The sequence below is a fragment of the Kogia breviceps genome, chromosome X (genome assembly GCF_026419965.1).
Source record: "Kogia breviceps isolate mKogBre1 chromosome X, mKogBre1 haplotype 1, whole genome shotgun sequence".
NCBI classification, from domain to species: Eukaryota; Metazoa; Chordata; class Mammalia; order Artiodactyla; family Physeteridae; genus Kogia; species Kogia breviceps.
In genome coordinates, this window is record NC_081330.1 from 119,694,330 (window position 1) to 119,714,623 (window position 20,294).

At 42.6% G+C, this 20,294-nt stretch overlaps 1 protein-coding gene and 1 pseudogene across 4 annotated transcripts in view; one reads left to right on the forward strand and one right to left on the reverse strand.

The window, feature by feature from the left end:
• CDKL5 (cyclin dependent kinase like 5) overlaps nucleotides 1-13,512 on the reverse strand; it is a 173,334-nt gene extending 159,822 nt beyond the window's left edge. For 2 of the 4 annotated variants that reach the window (XM_067022938.1, XM_067022935.1), the window contains exon 1: nucleotides 13,335-13,512. The gene's annotated coding sequence lies outside the window, so the exon portion shown is untranslated. The remainder of the gene's footprint in view (nucleotides 1-13,334) is intronic. The other 2 variants (XM_067022939.1, XM_067022936.1) reach the window with 1 other exon arrangement.
• Nucleotides 1,000-1,725, forward strand: LOC131748665 (large ribosomal subunit protein uL30 pseudogene; annotated as a pseudogene).
• Nucleotides 13,513-20,294: the final 6,782 nt, after the last annotated feature.

Sequence of the window (20,294 nt, forward strand, 5' to 3'; positions counted from 1 at the left end):
TAGAAGGAACAGAGCTGCCCACCCTTACAATAAAAAAGAGTTGTACTAATTTCAAATTCATGACTTTCTTGAAAGCCATCAGAGATGGCTTTCACCTGGCTCAAAATCTTTCGGAGCGAAAGGGCCTGCAAGGAGAGAGGAAACAACCTTGTGCTCACCTAGGGTGGACTACAAGTGGCCACTGACAAGAGGAGCTCAGCTAGAAGAAAAAGCAAATTGATAAAAGCCCGATGTGGCTTGCTGAAGGAACAGTGTGAAACCAATGGAGGTCACAGAAATTGGGGAGACCCCAGCCTTCTGCAGGATCTTCCTTCACCAACGCCACCAAGCACTCACAGAAAGAGCCCTGAGGAATGCCCACTGTGATGCAGATTTGAGAGAAGGGAACTGCAGCAGTGTCTCAGGAGCAAGATGTACACCCAGATCCTTCCCTCCCACCTCCACTAGGGAAGAAAAACCTTTATCTGTGAAAGAAAGGCCAATAAGTGCTTCTACCCTTAAAGCACTGGTGAAAACTCATTGCAGCCGGAGGAAGGGGTGGGCACCCTACTCTGGGAGAGGGGCAGGACTCCACACTGAGACCACAACAATAGCTAGGGTAGGGGCATGACCTTGGGACGTTGATGCAGGCCTAAGCCTGAGGTTTAATCAGAACAAAAGATCACTCCCCACCTCTAAGCTAACCTACTTTCAGTAACAAGTAAACAGCATAATACCACTGGCAGAGGGACAGGAGGAGATCAAGAGCATGTAAGGAGACCCTAAGTCACCGTCCTGAAGGAAGACCAGACACAATAAAATAAACCACCTCCCACCCTAATCAGAGAACTTGAAGCCTGAGGTATACTGAGAGTAACCACAGCAACAACCAAACTTAAAACCAGCCCAACTCCAAACTAGATTAACTCAAATTCCTGAACCAAAGGCCTAGCACAGGGAAAGATGTGCCCATTTACAGACATAAAAATTATGCACCTCAGCTCTTTCCCGGCTAGAACCATGGAGGGTGCAAGAGAGAATTAAAAAAAGGTTCCTGCTGTGCCAGAAACCCTTAAGAAAAAGCAAAAGAATTTCGCAGAGCTTAACATCAAGAGCCTGAGAAAGAAGTTTGCCCAGAAGATGCTTTGAAAGGCAAGGAGGAAGCTTATCTATGAAAAAGCTAAGCACTCTCACAAGGAATACAGGCAAATGTACAGAACTGAGATTTGAATAGTGAGGATGACAAGAAAAGCCAGCAACTTCTATGTGCCCACAGAGCCCAAATTTGCATTTGTCATCAGGATCAGAGATATCAGTGGCGTGAGCCCAAAGGTCCAAAAGGTGTTGCAGTTTCTCCACCTCTGTCAGATCTTCAATGGCACCCACGTGAAGCTCAACAGGCTTCAATTAACATGCTGAGAATTGTGGAACCATGTATTGCATGGGGGTATCCAAACCTGAAGTCAGTAAACGAATTGATCTACACAAAATCAACAAGTGAATTGTCCTGACAGATAAGGTGTTGATTGCTCTATTGCTTTGTAAATACGGCATTACCTGCATGGAGGACCTGATTCACGACATCTATACTGTTGGAAAACGTTTCAAAGAAGCAAACAACTTCCCGTGGCCCTTCAAACTGTCTTCTCCATGATGTGGAACGAAGAAAAAGACCACCCGTTAGAATGTAGAGATGCTGGCAACAGGGAAGACCAGATCAACAGGCTTATTCGAAGAATAAACTAAGGTATCTACCATGATTATTTTTGTAATCTGGTCAGTTTTTAAACAGTGACTGCTTTCAAAGTGAAAAAAAATTGTTGCACCTCAATTTCTACTGTTCTACAAAATAAGTCAGAGTTACAATAAAAAAAAAAAAATCACAAGGCATAACAAAAAGCAGAGAAAAAACAACACTCAGAAAAGACAAAGAACATGTCAGAACTAGACACAGAATCAGATGTTGGAAATATCTAGAATCAAAGTTAAAATACTATGAGTAACATGTTTCAAACTCTAACCCAAAAGGGGAACATGAAAAATCAGATTGGTAACTCAGCAGAGAGATGGAAACTATAAGAATGTTGGTTTTGCTTAATGTTAAGTAAGGTACAATGCAGATATATACAAACACACATATGCGCACACGCACACAAGAGCTTATTATGGAACAGAACTCAGCACTTCTATGAATTCATGCAACAAATCATGAAAAAAATCAAAGAAATATCATTCTTATATTTGTAAACTTTGGCTTCCCCTTCATCTACCATACTGAAAATGTTGACAGAAGTTTGAGGAGTCTCACAGAGGGAGCCATTAGCACCTAGTTATACATCAACATGAATCCAGTTATATCACAACTATGTCCGAGACAGTGACTAGACCTATAGGACAAGCATGTCTATAGGATGAGCAGAGCGGAAGATCCACTAGACAGGTAACTGACAGAGAAGAGAAACCACTAAACAAGGAAGAAGGCACTGACAGGAGGAGATGGGGGGGGGGCAGGAAAAAAGGCACCTTTCACAAGAGAAATATTTACTGAGCATCTCCTCTGTGCCAGGCAATGCACTAGATGCTCAGGCGACAACAGGCAATACTCCATGCCTCCAAGGAGCTTACAGCAGAAAACTGATACCATCTGCTTATCCATTTTACCAAAGGCCCACCCCTGTTTAAACTCCTGGCTTTAGTATTTCCTATGTATACTCTCAGGTAAAAGTGAAAATGAACAGAAAAAAGCCAAATGGCCATAAAGAAAGAACACCAAGGTCCTGGGATGTCGCTGGGGTCAACGCATCAAAGCAAGGCATGCAATATATAAATCCACGTCATTTCTTGCTATTCACCCAGCTTTATATGCTCTTAGATCCATGTGTTTGAATACACCTTCTACCAGAAAACCCCTTCCCTCCACCTGACATTCTGGGCCTCCTTTAAGACTCTTCACAAATACTCAGGAATCATTACTTTTCCCAGTCCCCTTAGGTCTGCGTTAAGTGCACCTCTTCTGGCCTACAGTACCAGCACACTGTGTTTCCATTTAAATGTGCATATCATCCTGTTCTTTAGTCATTGCTTTTGGCCTCTTCTGCTGGAATACAAACTCCATAAAAGGGCACAACACCACAGCTTGGCTTTGTATCTCCACCACCTACCATCACAGTGACACCAAGATACCCAAATCATCACCTCATCATAAAGTTAGTCAAAGAAAGACAAGTATGGCCTTCCTTTACCAACCCTGCAGAGGGACAAGACTGGAAAGCACAACTCTAAATCAAGGGCAGTCACTGTGGATGGCAGAGAAACCACTAGCACAAAAACATCAAACTCTAAAATGAGGCAACTCTTTAGAAATAAATGTCCTGGGCTGGATAGGAAGTGAAAATAGTAATGATACAAAACCACTGTAAATTCTTCAAGTTACCAGCACAAGGGAAAAAAAAAAAAATCAACAAGGAAAGAATATAGAGCAGGTATAAAATGGTTCAGAAAAGCCTCAGAACTCAAGGCCAAAAGTGAGCTAAGTTAAAGACTGCATCAAAATGTAGATTTCAAAGGAAATATCTGAAGAAGGAGGTGATGTTGTGGTTATTCTTTGTATACATGGAGGGGAAGTGCACAATGGCATTCTATACTGACACAAACTAACCACTTTACACCAAGGAAGCCCTGAATGAATGCCTGTTCAGTCATCAAAGCAAGAAACACAGCGTGGTTGAAGATTTCCAAAAATTAACTGAGCATGTAGGGATACATACTGTAGAAGGAGAAAGAAACAAATCAGGATATATAAAATAAAACCTGTGGAGCACTTTTATATACATAAGCTCACTTGAAAGTAAGAAGCTCAACAAAGACTAGTTTAATATAAAAGATGGTAAAACCACAGAATGTGAACCCGATTTGAAAATGGTACTCCTGCTAAAGATTAGTGATTCTAAACATTATTAACAAAATTCTCTAAAAACACTGTAGGTGCTCAAATGAGATTTCATAAAATATGAAACAGCATAAATGCTGAAAAATATTAAAGCAGACATAAGACACTGTATTTGGGGAAAGAAAAGAATAAAGCAAATTTAATATTGATATTTAATGAAATGTTTCATTAAAACCTTGAGTAGATTAAAGATGTCTGGGGGAAAGAGAAACCAGTGAAGAGTTTTAAGTTTAAATATGGAAGAGAGCTAAAACTGTTAGAAAAAAATTTTAACAGTTATAAATAGAAATGACATTCCTATATAAGGTTAACAGACTGGTGAAGGATAAAAGAAAAGAAGGAGCCTTTAGAAAACTGAAGGTAATTTCTATAAAAACAATGAAAAGAGTATCACAAATGACAATCAACCAAGAAGGCAGTTGCAAAATTTTTAATGAGATGAGGAAAGAATATTTTACCTTGCAGGGATTATGACCTTTTTGGTAAATCATCAAGGTTCCATTGAGCTTAAACTCTTGTTTTTTGCGGCATTTCATTTCATGTCACATTTCTGCTTAAAACCTTCAATAGCTTCCCAGGAGACTTAGGACAAGTTCAAAAACCCAGCAGATGGCCTACTAAGCCTTTTCAAGACCTGGCCCCTGCCTACTTCTGCGTCATCACCTGCTTCTCTACTTTCCAGCCATTTCGGATTTCTTTCAGTTATTTAAAAGGTTCGGTTTTTCAAAAGCCTCTATTTCTCTCAACTTGCCTGAGGGCATTTGCACTTTCTGCCACGAAAACTTATTTCCCCAACTAAACCATGCCCTTCTCATCTTTCAGGTCCCACTTAATGTTACCTCCTCAGCGTGCCGTTCCTACCTGCTCCCCACATGGCAGATCCCCCTACCCTGTTAGTGCCTGGTACTTCTCCTCTGCGTCCATTTCAAGCCTACAAAGTCTTTGAGGGCCTACTTCCCTTTGATGTTATCACTCTATCCAGCCTCTATCACAGTTTAGTACACCATAGACACTCAATAAGTATTTGCTAAATGAAGGACAGATTCTCAGGATATAGGACAGGTTGCTTTAGAAAGAAATAACAAATTATGAAACACCAACTTGCACAAAATTAGTTTTTGTTCTACCTCAACTATTTTCAATTACTAACAATTAAAATAAAACTTTTTCTTTTCGTTTGCAACGCTAATCTTAAATTTAGTGGTAATATTACCAGTAATAATTACTAGCGATTAAAGTTAAAACATCCACCACTGGCTCACAAACTAGGGTGGAGTCTGTGGATAAATTCTAGGATGTGTCACATCTGAACCAGCTTTCGTAATCTCTGAAAGATTCTATTCATCAGGAAACTAGTTTCTACTACTCTTGGCCAATATCGAGGTAATTGGGCAAATCCAAGTCAGTAAGTTGTTCTTCAACTGTTACTTATCACCATTTTTTATCTGCCACATCTTCCTCGCATGTGTGTGTGTGTGTGTGTGTGTGTGTGCACGCGTGCTTAATCTGATTATTATAATATGATCTTATACTGCCAAGAACCTAATATTTAGGCATAGTACCAAATCTAAAACTGAGATCTAAAACTGCAACTCACCTAAAATAATTTAAAGCAGTCTTAAAAACAAACAAAAAACATAATGTATTTATCCATATGTTTTGTTAACTAACTTCCAGAAACCAAAGTTGTTACTTTTGAAATCACTATTTCCCTCTAAATCAGTCAGAAAGCTCTTCATATGTTGCTATTTGATATTAGGCCTTTCTCTTAACAAAGAATACAAAGTAACAACAGAATCACACAGCCATAGCAATTAAACAGGTTTGTTTTTAAAGTAAAATTATTTCAAGTCAGTTATGATTGAATTCACAGTAAACTATTATTATCAAAGCAGTGCTGTATCCTTTCTGTTTATTATTAAAAATCCAGACACAGGGGCTTCCCTGGTCGTGCAGTGGTTAAGAATCTGCCTGCCAATACAGAGGACAGGGGTTCAAGCTCTGGTCTGGGAAGATCCCACATGCCGCGGAGAAACTAAGCCTGCGCGCCACAACTACTGAGCCTGCGCTCTAGAGCTCTCGAGCCACAACTACTGAGCTCACGTGCCACAACTACTGAAGCCTGCACGTCTAGAGCCTGTGCTCCGCAACAAGAGAAGCCACCGCAATAAGAAGCCCGCACACCACAACGAAGAGTAGCCCCCGCTCGCATCAACAAGAGAAAGCCCACACGCAGCAAGGAAAACCCAACACAGCCAAAAATAAATAAATAAATAAATTTATTTTTTTTTCAAATCCAGACACAACCTACCACACAAGGAGGTACTGATTTACCTGCCTGGCACTTGTAAGTGTCACTTTCCATAGAGAAATGTTCATCTAAAAGCAATGAAAGTTTGTTTCCAAAACACTTTACTTCCAACCAAACAACTGCATTCCTCTATTATGTGTACCCAAGAAATAACATCCCCAAGCTATCCTATCAGCAGTGTCCATCTACACATGCAGAACAGGGAGCAAAGAGAGCACCTGGGAACCAAACGGGTGGAATTCAGGAATTCATCCCGTCCTGTACAACTCGTTCCCAGGGGAGCTTTAACTACCCTGCCTACCCTTCAGGGTAACAAAAAAACGATGCAGGCAGCGAAAAGCAGCTACAGTACCTTGCAGGTTAAACTATTTCTAAATCTCCCAACAATCCAGTCTGAAGTACTGCAAAAAGTAGACAATGCGTTTGCATACCTGAATTTAATGAGGTCTACTCTCTGGCATGCACCGTAGGCATGGATCTCTCAAGGGGGATTAGAGCTCAAACAATAAAATGCACAATGTTATTGGCTTAAAATCAAGAAAACCAATTATTTTGCCCTTGGTCTTAAATCCTAAAGGAATTTTTTCTTGCCCAATAATTATATGACATTCACCTTGATTTCTTATTTCTGCTTTTCCAACATATCACTAAGAGCACTGAATTTTATTTGCTGGTTTAAAAAAGATCAAAACAGAATCAAATCAAAACCAGAAAGACAAGGTAATGGATGGTACTTGCAGTACTGTCCTTTATATTCTGCTACATATTATGTTTAGGCAAAAACTTTTGAATATACAAAAAGTACTAAGAAATTGTAACACATGTAAGAAGGTTTTTTGTTTTTGTTTTTTTGGCAGTACGCGGGCCTCTCACTGTTGTGGCCGCTCCCTTTGCGGAGCACAGGCTCCGGACGCGCAGGCTCAGCGGCCATGGCTCACGGGCCCAGCCGCTCCACGGCATGTGGGATCTTCTCGGACCGGGGCACGAACCCGTATCCCCTGCATCGGCAGGCGGACTCTCAACCACTGCGCCACCAGGGAAGCCCAAGAAGGTATTTTTAAAAGACATATCTTTTAAGATCTACATGATTTTGTTTATCAGTGTCTAATGATAAAAGGATCTAGGTGGAAGCAAGTAAATAAGGTTAAAAAAATGCGTGTTGGCCGGAGAGATCTTTTTGGGGTAACAGAAATGTTCTCAAATTGGATTGTAGTGATGGTTACACAACTCCATAAATCTACAAAAAAAAAAAAAAAAAATCATTGAATGGTACGGTTAAAACATGAATTTTATGGTATGTAAAGTATACCTCAATAAAACTGTTAAAAATGCATATTCAAAACCCATACTTGGTAAAGAAATCCACAGCACTTCGGTATAGGTCCCATCTTGGTAGAACAACTGTCCTGCTTTGGCCGAGGTGATTTCCAGCCCTGAGGTTCTACAATATTCATCACTCCTTTCTAACTTTAATAACTGGCAAAAGTAATTCTCATCAATTACAGAATAAGATGTTAAGTCCTCTTCCTCCCTAACATGGACCTCTGGGGGTTCCTTTGGGCTAAGCAACCGTAGCTCTCTTAAGGATGGGTCTTGTTTAAACACACACACACCCATAAGAGGCTATCAGTAACAGAAAATTCTACTTGCAAGTAGAAAAATTTTGTCAAACTGCAACTCGTACACAGTGTTAAGCAACATCAATAACATATCTCTGTAGACTTCACCTCCAAATTTTATTTCACTGAAGTCATTACAATTACAGAAGAGATACCCATCTGCAGATTGTAATGGCTGCCATTTTACTTCAAGAGTGCATCTAAACCACAAAATTGAATTCAAGGAATATCTTCACAGCCTTTATTAGTGTAGCAAATTTAATCAAAGTCAGTCAAAAGTTAAAATGGAACATGAAGAAACATGAAATACCAAGTGGTTAATTAGAAACAGCTACCTCATTTGAGTGTAAATAATTATGTACAACCTTCATTTATGAAGAAACAGAACTAATGACTCTCTTAGAGAAGTCTGAACTTGCAGTTGTCCTATCTATCAGTGCTGATGGATCTGAGTCCAGCCTCCCATGTGACTAAAGGTCAGGCAGCCTTGCCAATGTAGCCTATGAACTCCAGGAGGCATATTTATACCTCCAGTAACCACCCCAGGAGTGATGTACAGTAGGAGCTCAAAACATGTTTGGGAAATCAGATTTCTAAAGAGAAGCAGAAAGCATAGTTTTGAAGAGCACATGTTCAAGTTATACCGGTTTCAATGGAAGTTTTGCCTCAGCTACTGACTAGCTAGGTAATCTGGGTAAAATATTTTCTCTCCCTCAGCCCATTTGGTCAAGTGTATACGGGAAATAAGAAAAACATCTACCTCATAGGAATGTTGTGAGAACACACATACACACATATATCCATGCAAAAAAAATATTTCCCATAGTACCTGGTATTCAGTAACGCTCAATAAGTAGAATATTAGAATTTAATTATTATAGAGAAAACCGCCCCAGAGACCACACCCAAAACTTGACCCTAATTAGAACTATCTCAAACACAAATGTTTCTAAGAGCTTAATTCAAAATGATGACAATCAATTCCAAAGACTCGAATGGGTTAAGTCCTTTTAACCTAATAAATAATTTTCTGTTAATTCCCAATTCTGAATTATCTAAATGTTATCAGGCTCTTTAGGTGGAAGGTCCTCACTCACAGCTTTCATTTCCCACTGACAGAATTGTACCCAAGTTCATATCACACAGTATTAAGAAGTAACTGTACGGGGCTTCCCTGGTGGCACAGTGGTTGAGAGCCCGCCTGCTGATGCAGGGGACACGGGTTCGTGCCCCGGTCCGGGAGGATCCCGCATGCCGCGGAGCGGCTGGGCCCGTGAGCCATGGCCGCTGAGCCTGCGCATCCGGAGCCTGTGCTCCGCAACGGGAGAGGCCACAACAGTGAGAGGCCCGCGTACCACAAAAAAAAAGAAAAAAAAAAAAAAAAAAAAAAGAAGAAGTATCTGTACAAACATGAATGAGAAATGAGGCCTGATCTTTGAATAATCCAGTCTTCCAAGCACTGCTCTATATAAAGGAAACATTCTAGAAACTATCAAGAATTTAAATCCAAACACTAAAGTAAGTGATGCATCACCAACAAAAGAGTTCTAATGTTGAATTTAAGATAGAAAGTAAATTGGAAAACCCTCCCAAACAGAAAGTTTAAATATAGTCTTTCAATTACATTATTTTCTCAAGTTGAAATATGTGACCCAACTGACTTCATCATCAGATGATAAAGAACCTTCGAGGTTCGATCTCTGTCTCTATCAAGAAATTCAGGGCTTCCCTGGTGGCACAGTGGTTGAGAATCCGCCTGCCGATGCAGGGGACACAGGTTCGTGCCCCGGTCTGGGAAGATCCCACATGCCACGGAGCGGCTAGGCCCGTGAGCCATGGCCACTGAGCCTGTGCATCCGGAGCCTGTGCTCCACAAAGGGAGAGGCCACAACAGTGAGAGGCCCACGTACCGCAAAAAAAAAAAAAAGAAATTCAATGTTGCCAAAAATTAAAACTTTAGAAACTAACATTATCAAATTCTGAGTAAACAGTCTTTTCTACTTAAAAAGTGACTTAATACTTCAAATTCTGCTATTCTTTTACCAAAATTAAGTGTTACCTAAAGGATTCCCCTCACATTTTGGATCTAAGTATGTGGATTTGTTTGTTCTTAAATGTCTTCTGTTATTACTTGACATCAATTTATTAATGAGAAAGTCATATCCCCACACTAACAGCCAAAAATGAAGTACTATGTTAACATACCCTCTAACATGTATTAGAAATAAAGGAGATAACCACCAAAGTTATCAAAATAAAGAGGGCTTCCCTTAGTGGCACAGTGGTTGAGAATCTGCCTGCCAAGGCAGGGGACACGGGTTCGAGCCCTAATCTGGGAAGATCCCACATGCCGCGGAGCAACTGGGCCCGTGAGCCACAACTACTGAGCCTGCGTGTCTGGAGCCTGTGCTCCGCAACAAGAGAGGCCGAGACACTGAGAGGCCCACGCACCGCGATGAAGAGTGGCCCCCTCTTGCCACAACTAGAGGAAGCCATCGCACAAAAACTTAGACCCAACACAGCCAAAAATAAATAAATTTATTTTTTTTTTAAAAAAAGGGGAATAAAAAAGGTGAACTTTTAACAGACACACTGAAGAGGGCTTCTTTTCTCTGCTCACCTCCTTACAAATTCCACAGCCATATTCTCAGATATACTGGAATTTTCTACCATAAATTAAATTGAAACATAAATCATAATGAAAGGTTGAATTTCTGCAACAGAAGCCACTGTCATTTCCAACAATGCAACTATTGTTGAAAGCGTTTCTCACAGATTCTTAGACACAGTGGTGAAGCAAGGCTGGGGGGTGGGTGCGGGCGGCGGTGGGAAGGCATACTTGACAAAATGTCTCCACCTCTGTATTTCGTTTTGTAACAATACCGCACCTTCAAAGCAGAAATACCAAGTAAAATCTGGTTGTTATTAAATGAGACTGCCTTAACGCCATGCAGCACATTTGGAACAGAATACATCTGATTCGCAATCAGTCAACCTTCTATTACTCATCTATGCGAGATGGCCCTGCAATTTCCCTCAATGGGAGCCTTTTCTTTTAAAACCCCAGGGAATACTGTCGATGCCACACTCTGATTTAAATGACTCCAAGAAAATTACAATGAAAATAATGGCACATTTAGCCCAGGGAACTTGCATAAGTAGAAAATAAAAAACCTGAGATAAAGGGGTAAAAAATCCCTACCACAAGCCCCTAAATCATGAAAAAATTATAAATCTGAGCAGGAAAAAAAAAAAGGAATCCCCTCTGGAGAAAGAATGCTTATTTCTAATTTTTAAAAAATATTTATTTATTTGGCTGCGCCAGGTCTTAGTTGTGGTTCGGGGGATCTTTCGTTGCAGTATGTGGGATCTAGTTCCCTGACCAGGGATCGAACCCGGGCTGCCTGCATTGGGAGCGCAGAGTCTTACCCACTGGACCGCCAGGGAAGTCCCTCTATTTTTTTGATATACCAAATTTTGTTTTTAAAAAAATTAGGCTCAGAAAACTTGCTAAATAAGCAAAATTAGAATACTAAACTGCTTTCTATATATACATATATATCAAATTAATCCTTACATTGATTAGGTTAAAAGGCAAGATAATTCAAAGGGATTTGACAATTGAAGACGCTCCAACCCCTCTGCAATAGTAGATTATTTAACACTCTTGTAATGATTAACTTTATTTTTAGCATGCCTCTTTTGGAGCTCTATTATTTAATACAGCCAAACTGAATTTTTTTATCCTAATTAGGTTTCCTTGTACTTGTGAAATGCTCAGCATACACTGTGCTGGCAGCTTTAGTTCTTCTACAGCTTCTCTCTTCTGGCTCCGTCCCCCACTCGCCCACCCCCCACCCTTAGAAAAAAGATTTCCTTCCCAAATGTTCTCTTCTCTGCATTTGTCAACAGAAACACCCACTGGTGGTGTCAAACTGGTAATACTGCTGCAGGCTTCCTTACTCCCGTTCCAGTGTCAACGCCAAAAATGCTCAAACCTAAAATAGTACTCTTAATAAAGAAATTAAAAGGATTGCTAAGGTACTCAACTATCATGTTGTCAAAAAGAGGCACACCTTTTTAAAAAATGTATTATTAATGACCGTAACTGGGTTGTTAAATATAAGATTATATTACCCCCCGTTCAACTCTTCACATTTTATGAATAAAATATTTTAAAACACTTAAAGAAATTAAAAACAAATTTACATCTAAATGTCATTCACAAATAATTCCGAATAGCCTCGGTAAAGATGCCTTCTTTTGTAACCCTACAGCAAGAAAGGAACAAACTGGAAATGTTCCAGCAGATGTTACCTAAAGCGATAATTCTATTCTATACATATTTATGTCTCCTGTTTCGGTCAAATGCTCCCGGACAAATTAATTTGTGTAATCCTTTACATTAACTACATAAACCATTACATCCAAAAAAACCTAATTCAGATGCACGGAAAGAAATTATTCCGTGTCTGCAATACTTTCTAAAATCAGCTTAAATTTCAGTCAATTAAAATAGATTGTGTTAACAGAACACTGATCTGCAACTAAAGAACACTGATCTGCAACTACTTAAATATCACAGCATCCGTCTAATCTCACTGTGGAGATACTAAGGTCAGGCTTTTCTTTTTCAGGCATCTGTGCTTTTAACACTCAAGTGAAGCGAAAAACAAAACCCTCAAGGAAGATCTGCCTTTACACTGAAATATGTTCAGGTTATTTTTTCCCCCAACGTGGGCACAGAACGTGTCAATGCGAGCAGAACCTGTTCGTTCTGGGAAATGGTTCCAAACCCCAGGATTTAATTTCTTTGAGGGTCCAAAGGGTACGAAGGTCTGGGAAGGGTCCAATTTCTGCTTCTCCCCACTATGCTAGTCTTGAACTTCATAACGACGCCTGAAACTTGTTCGGGGGAAGCTGGAGGAACCGCGGGGCAGGCGGAGGGTCACTCGCCCACCCTCGCAGGCGACCAAGGTCAGCAGGGCCGGGCCGCAGCTCGCAGTCCCCGGCGGGTCCCGGACTCCCACGGAACTCGGGCGGGGGGCTCCGGCGCGCAGGCTCCTCCTCAGCGCCGGCGGGAAGGGGCTTCCCTCGCCGCAAGCCCTGGGGAGCTCAGGCCGCGGGGGCGGCTGGGCGGGGATGCAGCAGACCCGCCGCTGAGGGGAGCCCCACGGGGCGGCCTCGACCCGCCGCCCCTCCTTACACCCTCCCGTCTCTCTACACCCCAAAATACATCCCCAGCTCCTCGCCGGGGAAGCCCCTCCAGCGGCGCAACGGGGCGCTGAGGAGGAGCCACTCCAGACTGGAGTGCCCTCGCCGCGTCGCCCCATTCTGGGGGGACCCGCGCCACCTCCCCGTCTCACGTCTGCCCGGGGGGACCGGGTGGGTCCCCTCTCTCAGGAGAAGCTGGGTGGGCGCGGGGCCGAATGAGGACAAGTAGGCTTGAGGGGCGGGGGGCGGCGCGTCTACTCACCCCGCCGAGATCCCCACCTCCAGCCAGGGTCCCACAGCTCCCGAGGCCGCCGTCGCCGCTTTACCTTCCCCAGCGGCGGCGACAACTAATCGAAACCTTCGACCCCGCCCTCTCTCTCAGGCGAACGCGCAGCCTAAACTGCTAACTGCCCCGCCCCAACACTCCCGTTTGGACCAATGGGGAAGCTCCTCAGGCTCCGCCAGGTCCCGCCTTTGCCCCGCCCACTTCTGATAGGAACAAATAAGGAGAGAGCGCTCGTCCTCGGGCTCGGGCTCGCGCGCCCCTCCCGCGCCGCTCGTGCACTGGTCCCCGAGGCAGAAGACAGCTGGTTCCCTGTATAAGCTCGTCTGCGCGCGTACGCGCGCGCCATGCCTCCTCGCGCGCCAGGTTTGGTTGCCCCGCCAGGCCCTAGCAACCTGGGCTGGGCGGCTGGGAGGGGCGGGGCCCGAGCCTTGAGCTTTCGAAGGGAGGGGGGGTGGGGGGGAAGATCGTGACTGGGAAAGGGGCGGCTGCGGGGGTGGGGGGCCTAGGAGGCCCGGGAATCCGCCTGTCACAGCGGAAAAAATGGGGGAATCCTGCCTGCAGCGCAGCTATCCTGGCCTCTTCCTCCCTAGGGACACGTGCGGACGCGGGTGGGGGATCGGAGAAGAGGGGTAGAGCACATTTGGGGCGGAAGCCGAGGCACTGCTTGGAAATAAAGGATGGAGGACTGTTTATCTCTGTTGTTGGTAAAAATGATATCGAAATCCATTGCTGCTGATGTCCATCTGTTGCAGCTGCCCGTGCGCACACACACACACACGCACGTATACACACATTCACACATACACTCGTCCATCAGCCTGCGATCCCTTGGGTGATTTAGGTGCAAAGAACTAGTAGCCTGAGGATTCCTTACACAGCAGCTGGATACATGCAAACGGCTGTTAAGCAGCAGCAGCAGCCCACAGCCCTGCTTCGGTCCAATGCTCAGCCACACAAGATTCCCCAGCTGGCATGAAAGAAATGAAGTCATCGCCCAACCAGTAGAAATGTAAAGATCTTAATACCCACTATGGATCAAGTTTCCAACGAGGATGAAGAGGTGATGAAATGGAAAGAGATACAGTTCCAATGCCACTTTTTGAAAACTAGGAAAAATAATACTTTTAAAGACATTGCAGACTAATCTATGTAATGTGCATAATAATTTCCACTTACAAAAACAAACAGGAAAAATAGATTTTTTTTCTGGTTTATAGGAAAAGCACAGAAAATAAGCAGTGTATGAGATCATAGCAGCCACCAAATTAGAAATACGCAGTACTGTACTGTAATGGGAATTAGATTTCTTGGATAAAATCCACTTAATCTATTCCTGTTGTGAATCTGGTAGCAATATGTAACAATATGCTGGGTTCGGCCATTCAGTGCCAAGTCAGTAGGGTTTTCCTTTTCATAATATGGTGAATATTTGATTAGAAAATGAAGGTATCTGCTTTCTCTTTGGCTTCTCAGGAAGCATATTAGAAAATTTTACAGGTAGGAACAATGAATTAGCAGTGAAGGAAAATGGAGTCAGAGGCAACAGCAGAGAGCTTTGCGGACTCTCCTGCCTCCTCCAGATGCAAAGTAACAGTTGCTGTGACCTCAAGCTTCACCCACGTGGAGCTAGAATTCCTGGGGCAATCACTCCATTTTCAATCTTGTATGTTAGTGCCTTTGTCCCAGGAATTGTAGCAGCATTACCTTCGAATCAAATGAAGAATGGTTTATCTGTATAGATTTAGAACAAGATAAGGAAAGACCAATAACTAACTATCCGGTGATGCAAGTTCAATTTAGTTTTTAATTGATAATATTAGATGCTTTATAATGTGCCATCCCATGTATGCAAATATGACCCTCGACTTAGGGACCTTTGCTTTGATCTCATTTTGAGTAGTGGTGAAGTGATTCTTAGAGTCACATCCAGTTCAGTTAATTGCAGTTTTGATCAAAAGCATATATTTTCTATGTTAGCAAGAGTTAAAAAGCACCACGCTGCCATTTAACTGAGCTCTTTTCTTATATAGAAAGAACACTAATACTTACCACTGAATGAATGCCTGCTACGTGCCAAGAACTTTGCATACATTTAGAGTTGCCAGATAAAATACAGAAGGTCTGTTAAATTTGAATTTCAGATAAACAATGTACAATTTTTTAGTATAAGTACATATTTTTATCCTGGATACAAGGGTAGAGGGCTAAATAAGGTTTCAAATCACTGTCAAAAGAAAAAAAAATTTTTTGAAATGCCCCTCTGGGCCCAGACCTCATAATCTGGGAGAAAAGCTTAAAAACCAAATCAATGTGTAAATCTGTAACGTTTGTAGAAAGTGGTGTACATACTCATACTAAAAATTATTTGCTGTTTATCTGAAATTCAAATTTAACTGGGCATTCTCTATTTTTATTTGCTAAATCTGGCAACCCTACATACATTATCTCTGAGTATCATGATTCTCTGCAAGATTCTCTGATAGGTCACCTTTTTCCAGATGAAGAAACAGCTTCAGAGCCTCCCCAGCATCTATATGCTCCTTCTTCCTTCTAATAGAACCACAACTGTGTTCTAGTATCCACGTTTCCAGGGTGGTGGGTGCTTATTACTCTTAGTCAAAGTGTGGCCCAATTAGACTAAAGGAAAGAACTTAACAACCTATGGTTTGAGAGAGAGGTTTTCCCTGTCTATCCTGCTGGATGAACAAGGAAGCAAGTATCCCAGGTGCCACTGGCAGCCATTTTCTAGCTAGGAGGAATAACCAGCCTTAGGTCAAAGCCTATAGACTAAGTAAGGCAGAGTTGAAAATAGAAAAAGAAAAAAACGGGTTCTTGATGACACCACTGACTTGTTTAATGAAACAAATTCTGCCTTTTCCTTGCATTTAAGACAATTTGGGTTTGAGTTTCTATTAGATGCCTCAGAAGCTTCCTGCTGCAGACACCATGTGTGCTACTTATTATGGGTCTCAATAATAAATAAACAAGTGGTCATCAAGATGCAAGACATTTTTATCCTGGATATATGCGGAACAAGTCTAGAAGACTAAATAAGCCTTCTAATCATTGTCAAAAAGCATTTATGAAATGCCCATCTGGGCCTAGATCTCATAATGCAATCAAGATCTAGGAGAAAAACTTAAGAATCAAATCAATGTGTAAATTTGTAATGTGTGTAGGAAGAGGTCAGCATTAGTTGTTCGCTGGCCCTGCTCAGAGCTTAAATCAGAATGTCAGACCTTACATGTTTTTGTTTTAAGTTCATACCATCTGGGAAAAATGTCATTTTAGAAATGCAAGTCCAGTACCTCATTTTAAACTATTAAAACCTCTATTCCTGTCCTCCATGCACTAAGTTTAACCACAAACAGGGTAGAAAGAAGAGAAATGTCAGCCTCAAAAGACCCAAGAGGAAAAAAACCACACCAGAATAGAATGCCATATGAAAGTGAATGGTTGGCAAGGCAGTGTAACTTTAATGGTTAAAACCATAGACTTGGGAGCCAGATTGCCTGTGATCAAATGCCAGCTCTAGTGATGCCCTTGGGCAAATTGCTCAACTTCTCCGTGCCTCAGTTTCCTCCCCTGTAAAATGGGGATGATGACAGTGATAATAGTGCTCACCTCACAGGTCTATGTGAATGACTATTTGTGAAATGCTTCACAGAGTACCTGGCCCATAGTAAGGACTTTATAAAGATTACCTGTTGTTGAGCAGGCTCAATTCTGCAGGGCATAAACTAGAAGCGGTTTCTTTTTCTTCAATCACTACTTTGAACCATGTTTTTACAGCAAATCTGTCTTTTGTGTCCCTTCACATCTTGGACAGTTTTTCTGACTCTTAGGTCTTTGTCAGCTATTAAAAAACAATCTAGTCGGGCTTCCCTGGTGGCGCAGTGGTTGAGAATCTGCCTACCAATGCAGGGGACACGGGTTCGAGCCCTGGTCCGGGAAGGTCCCACATGCCGCGGAGCAACTAAGCCCATGTGCCACAACTACTGAGCCTGTGCTCTACAGCCCACAAACCACAACTACTGAGCCCACCTGCCACAACCACTGAAGCCCGCACACCTAGAGCCCGTGCTCTGCAACAAGAGAAGCCACCCAATGAGAAGTCTGTGCACCACACTGAAGAGCAGCCCCTGCTCCGTGCAACTAGAGAAAGCCCGCGTGCAGCAACAAAGACCCAACACAGCCAAAAATAAATAAATAAATAAATTTATTTTTTTAAAAAATCAATCTAGTCTAAACTTTAATGTTGTGTTTGATTTAAATCCTGTCCCCCTCCCCCTTTCTCCATCACCATCATCACCTGCCACGCCTGTGGCTCAAGACACTGAAGTGGCCAGGGGGTGTGGTCAGCCCATTTTTATGTCTACTCCAGTTCCTTGGAGGATGTGGTCAGTTCCCTCACCAACGCTAACTCCCCACAACCAAAACTGGGGTTTGTAGGAGGTAAAGGGGAGAAGGAACCATCAGCTTTTTTCTTAGCAACCCATGAACATTCTCACCTGCTTTCCTCACTTCCTCCCATCCCCCATCTTGGCTGTAGTTGACCTCTGTTTAGAGGGCATCTGAATGACAGGTATAAATACCCCTTCCAACCTCTAGCTGTCACTTCCCCTATAGAAGCCCTCCTAGGTAGAGGCAACAAGAAAAAAATCTCTCTCAAAATACTGTTATGCATGTGTCAATACTACACAGAAAACAAGCCAAAATTTCCCAAAGTCAACTCAATAAGCTAGAGCTCCAATAACTCAAAGAACCACTCCAGCATCCTGAAACAATGTTGCCATGTTTACTGCCTGGGTCTGAATAATGGTTTCAATGGTTTGAACAGTGTGTGCTCTTGGGCGGGTTACCCTCTCTGTGTGTCAGCCTCATGTGTAGTAGAGTAATAATAACGGGTTGTTTATGAAGATTAACATAGGGTTAGATGAATGAATACATGTAAAGTGTTTAAAGCAGTGCTGAAACAAAGAAACTGATCAACTGGGATTTCCCTGGTGGTCCAGTGGTAAAGAATCTACCTTACAATGCAGGGGACGCAGGTTTGATCCCTGGTCAGGGAATTAAGATCCCACATGCCACAGGGCAACCAAGCCCCCGCGCCACAGCTACTGAGCTCGTGAGCCTCAACTAGAGAGCCTGCATGCCACCAACTACAGAGCCCATGTGCTGTGGAACCCGAGCGCCACAGCTAGAGAAGAGAAAACCCGCACACCACAACTAGAGAGAAGCCTGTGCACCGCTACAAAAGATCCCGCGCGCCTCAACGAAGATGCCACGTGCAGCAGCTAAGATCTGATACAGCCAAAAATAAAGTAAATAAATAAATCTTTTAAATAAATAAATGCTAGCCGCTGTTATTATACACCAGGCATTGTGCATACATCATCTCCTTCAACCCTCACATCAACCCTATGAGCGATGTCTGAATTTGGGTTTCCCCAAAAGCAGACGCTGACACAAGGATTTAAGTGTTCATAGTTTTGAGAGTTAATCCCAAGAAACACCAGAAGATGCGTGGGCAAGTGACACAAGGAAGAGAAGGAAGCCAATAATAGGTGTGTTATCAAGCCAGTTACTTCTGTAGGCGACGGGTGCTCAGAGGATTTGCTGGGGAGCTCTGGGAGATGATGGAGAAACTTCTCCTCTCCCAGAAATGAGAAGCTGGGGTGTTTCTCCACCATATTGAAAGCTCTTCCGGGCATTGACCCTCCAGCATTTTCAATTCTCCCAACATGCAGGCCAAGTGTGCTCCCAGAGAGTCCCAGCTGATCACAATAAGTGGCCCTGGGCAGGTGGAGGTGAGTGCTAAGGAGACACTGCTGGGGCAACGAGAGTTATGTCCCTCAGCTAAGAATATTATTATGCCTATTTTACAGAACATGTACTTTACAGAATTGTAGCCGTCTTAGGAAATGTTCTCCAACCACAGGCTAACAGCAGAAATAGCAGTGAATATTATGGACTCCACCATTGATGAGGGATTTTCTTGGAGAAATTTAAATCTTCTAGGAAGAAGCCTGAAACTTGGCTATTTTGAGGCTCCTCTCAGTGAACTGTTACATCTAGAAGCCTCCTCCAACCTTCCCCCTTTCCCTGCCCCTTTTTCAATCCCTTAGGGTGGCTGTGGATTCCCTGGTCTACCTTAGTCTAGTATGTGCAGATCATCTGAGATCAGTGGTACCCAGGGAGCTGGAGCGTGGCTGTGCTAATAGATGCTGTTACTGATGTAGAAGAGCTTTTTATCTCAAGAAGAATATCTAATGAGATAATGGAGATGTGCTGTCTTTGGCTTTGAAAGAAGTGAGACAGCTAATTTTATAGCTAGCAGCAGGAAAATAACAGTGAGAATTGGGGCACAAAATGGAGAGTAATTCTAGCATCTTTCCACCTGGCCTAAATAATTTCATAGTCCTGAACCCCCTGACCTGATGATTTTAGGGCAGTCCTCCACATCCAGTTCCCCTTCCTCCCCAACACAGTGCACAATAAATTGTGAAAGAGACGTCAAGCCAGTAAAGTACGTTAGAAATACTTGTTGTCTCAGATACCGGTTTCTACTGAACATTCGTACTTCTACATAATTTTAAAATATCAATAAATTAATTTCTCATGTATTAATGTCTTAATCCGGATGAAACCATATTTCCCTAGCTAAACAGCAGTCTATTGATCTTTCTTTAGAAATAATATTAATCAACATTTATTGAGTGCTTACTGTGTGCCAGGCATTGTGCTGAACATTTTGCATGGATTATCTCATTTAATCCTTTCTATACCCCTCTGAAGTCATGTAGTGGCTTTAAGATATCCCCAAAACATTTACCCCTCCCGTCAGCAGCCAGCAAGGAACTGCCAGCAGCCATGTGAGTGCGCCATCTTGGAAGCAGATCCTCTGGCTCCAGTCAAGCTTTCAGGTGAGTGCAG